The sequence below is a fragment of the Palaemon carinicauda genome, chromosome 19 (assembly GCF_036898095.1).
Source record: "Palaemon carinicauda isolate YSFRI2023 chromosome 19, ASM3689809v2, whole genome shotgun sequence".
In the NCBI taxonomy this organism is placed as follows: domain Eukaryota; kingdom Metazoa; phylum Arthropoda; class Malacostraca; order Decapoda; family Palaemonidae; genus Palaemon; species Palaemon carinicauda.
This window is the reverse complement of record NC_090743.1, coordinates 41,842,032-41,846,434: the sequence shown is the minus strand read 5'-3', so window position 1 is coordinate 41,846,434 and position 4,403 is coordinate 41,842,032.

Genomic DNA, 4,403 nt, shown 5'->3' with positions numbered 1-4,403 from the left:
ATATATATATATATATATATATATATATATATAAAGTACATATATGTTATGTAATTAGATTGATATATAGATAAATAAGCTATGAAAAGATTCATAAAATAATGTTGGAAGTGATAAAAATCTCTTTTCTCTAACTCTACCTCGACCTTTGGGACTACTTGTCTCTTTTCCAGTTACGAAGAATCTAAAATCGTTTTGATCTTATTTACAATATCCACTTCCATCCCTACAGATTATTATTATTATTATTATTATTATTATTATTATTATTAATATTATTATTATTATTATTAGCCATGCTACAACTCTGGTAGGAAAAGTAAGATGCTATAAGCCCCAGGGCTCCAACAGGGAAAAATAACCCAGTGAGGAAAGGAAATAAGGCAATAAATAAACGCTATAAGAAGTAATGAACTATTAGAATAAAATATTTTAAAAACCTTAACAACATTAAAATAGATATTTCAAATGTTAACTGTAAAAAGACTTATGTCAGCCTGTTCAACATAAAAACATTAGCAGCAAGTTTGAACTTTTGAAGTTCACCAGATATCTCTTTGCTGCAAGTTTGAACTTTTGGAGTTCATCAGATATCTCTTTGCTGCAAGTTTGAACTTTTGAAGTTTACCAGATATCTCTTTGCTGCAAGTTTGAACTTTTGAAGTTCACCAGATATCTCTTTGCTGCAAGTTTGAACTTTTAAAGTTTACCAGATATCTCTTTGCTGCAAGTTTGAACTTTTGGAGTTTATCAGATATCTCTTTGCTGCAAGTTTGAACTTTTGAAGTTTACCAGATATCTTTTTGCTGCAAGTTTGAACTTTTGAAGTTCATCAGATATCTCTTTGCTGCAAGTTGGAACTTTTGGAATTCATCAGATATCTCTTTGCTGCAAGTTTGAACTTTTGAAGTTCATCAGATATCTCTTTGCTGCAATTTTGAACTTTTGAAGTTTACCAGATATTTCTTTGCTGCAAGTTTGAACTTTTGAAGTTCATCAGATATCTCTTTGCTGCAAGTTGGAACTTTTGGAGTTCATCAGATATCTCTTTGCTGCAAGTTTGAGCTTTTGAAGTTCATCAGATATCTCGACGTCATCTTCCAATTTGTATTTCTCATATTACAAAACCATTTCAGTCCATCGACTTTGATATTGCTTACTTACTTTTACTTTAAGGGCTGCTTATCTGGTCCTGTACAGCAGGAGAACTCTAGTCTCTACCGGACCTACACGGTTGTTTTATCATGTTTATTCGAGAGCATTTAACATATCGCAATGCGTATTGTGCGCTTACTGTTTGATCATCACTGTCAAAACACTCACAAAATAAGGTCGTCAGTTTCCTCTTAAAAGCATTAATAACTTCAATTATTCGGATGTCTCGTGGGAGCCTATTGTATAGTCTTGGGGCTGCATATTTAAAGGCTCTAGAGACTACAGTAGACATGTATAACACGATTTGTTGGTTGCACAATATGTAGCAATTTTCTTAGATATTTTGGACGACCGGTTCTAATAACTTGGTGGGTTATTGTACATTTTTTAAATTTAATTCTCGCATTAATCTGCAGTCAGTGTAGATCAATTAGTATAGTCCTGCTCCTCTGTTTATTATGTTTTGTAATTTTTTAAGTCTTATTTTTGGTAGATTTTAGCAGATGGAATTACTGTAGTCGATTCTGGTAATCACACAGTTTATCACAAGTTTCTTTACGGAACAGTCATCCATGAAGGAATCTGTAACAACGGAAATACCACTGTTAATCACAGAGAGGTGTTACACTTGCTCTACGGTGTCGTTAATTACCGATAATGACTGTTCAATTACTAGGGGTGAGCTTTAAATTACGATCTTAATTACATATCAACTGAATTGAGAAGAACGCCATCTATGGAGATGATCTCCCCTTTATGATTGTGTAGTTACTCTCGTGTTAATCACAAGTACAAGGGATTGTGGTATGTAGAGGGGCGTTCATGATGGTGTAAGTGTCCATACAGGCATGTTATTTTGGAAAATATTCATAAATAATTATACGAATTTGTATTTGTATGTATATATATATATATATATATATATATATATATATATATATATATATATATATACCTGTATACATATGTATAAATACACACTGTATGTATTGTATATATTGTGGTGGCAGATGTGTTAACGTCCCTGACTGGTGAACGCCAAACTGGGAGTTAGAGTCCTGCTCAAAACTCGATAGTTTCTTTGGTCGCTGCAACCTCACTATCCTTGTGAGGTGAGGATGGGGGTTTTGGGGGCCTATAGGTCTATCTGCTGAGTCATCAGCAGCCATTGCCTGGCCCTCCTTGGTCCTAGCTTGTATGGAGAGAGGCTTGTGTGCTGATCATCTGTATATAAGGTTAGTCTTTAGGGTATTGTCCTGCTTGATAGGGCAACGTCACTGTCCCCTTCCTCTTCTATTCATGAGCGACATTTAAACCTTTAAACCTACGATATATTTACATACACATTTGTATATACTGTCTATAATGTATGCATATATACAGTATATATATTTATATATATATATATATATATATATATATATATATATATATATATATATAAGGTATGTATGTATATATATATATATATATATATATATATATATATATATATATTTGTGTGTATATATATATATATATGTGTGTGTGTGTGTGTGTGCGCGTGCGTTTGTATATGTATATATATATATATATATATATATATATATATATATATATATATATATATATATATATATAAACACGCACAACGAAAGGGAAGTCCACCCAAATTCCCCATAAACTTTAGAATTATAGGTGTGGGTTCAGCAGAGGCTGAAAAATATCCACATCAGTCGAACATTTACATGTGTTTTTTCTCTAACAGTAATTACATTCTAATTACTGGCAAATTACTTCACAGCATGACGTGGCATTAGTCCCCTGGTCTTAGGTTCCATACACAGACTCCCTAGACTATGGGGCTCCGAAAATGACATATAATTAAAAAGCTTCAGATACATTGGCTGGAATCATGCGAGGAAGGAACCAGGCATTTCTTGGGGTTTGAAATATGTTTTTCTTATTTTAAGAAAGGGTAAATTTGGGTTTAAAAGTTGATTAATCAGATTTTTCGTTTGAAATCAAACGGGTATTATATAATTTATAAGTGATATTCTTTTCAGACATTTCTTGTGGTTTGAAAGCTGTTTTTATTACTTTAAAAAGGTAAATTCAGCTTTAGAAACTGATTATTTAGATTTTATATGTTTAAAACCAAACTAATATTATAGAATTTGGAAGAGAATTTTTTTTTTCAGTCCTTTCTTGGGTTTGAATAATTTTTTCTTTCTTTAAAAAGGGTAAATTTAGGTTTAAAATTTGATTATTCAGATTTTATATGTTTGAAACCAAACGAATATTATATTTGTGAATGAATTTTTTTCTGTCCTTTCTTGGGTTGGAAATTCTTTTCTTACTTTAAAAAGTGTAAATTTAGCTTTAAAAGTTGATTATTCAGATTTTATGTGCTTGAAATCAAATGAATATTATATCATTTATAAGTTTTTAAAAATTTTAAGACCATTTTTTGGTTTTGAAACCTATTTCTTTTTTCATTTAGAAAAGGGGAACCTTAGTTCTGAAATCAAACGAATATATGATTTATGAGTAATTTTTTTTTTCAGACTTTGTTTGGTGTTTGAAATTGTTTTTTTTTTCTTTTATTTACAAAAGCATGGTTTTAGTTTTAAAAGTTGATTATTAAGATTTTACGTTTAAAACCAAAAGAATATTATATAATTTACAAGTGAAATTTTATTTCAGATCATTCTTGATCTATAAAAGCTGTTTTTTTTTCTTACTTTAAAAATGGTAACTTTAGATTTGATAGTTAATTATCATGGCTTTTATGTATTTTAAACCAAACGATTATGGAACAATTTATAAGTGAATTGTTTTCTATCCTTGCTGTTGAAATTGGCTGATACAGAAAAGAAAAATTTTAAGACTATCACAGTAGTAACTATATTAGTCTATTAGTACCTTCGCCAACGAAGTTGGAAGGAGGTTATGTGTGTTTGTGTGTGTTTGTTTGTGAACAGCTTTCTGGCCACACTTTTAAACTTAGTGTAATGAAACTTGCAGGGATTAACTGTTATGTAAAAAGCTGAAAATTATTACCTTTTGGAAGGTCAAAGTCAAAGGTCAAGGTCAAGGCCACGGTCAAGCAAAGTGTCTAATTCACGCAACCAGCATAAGTTTGGGCATCGTTGTCACAGAGACTATAAATTTGGTTCATATATGACTGCATGAAAATCCACGCCAATTGATACATGTTAAGGTCAAAGGTTAAGGTCAAGGTCGAGCAAAAGGTTGAGAAATAAGCT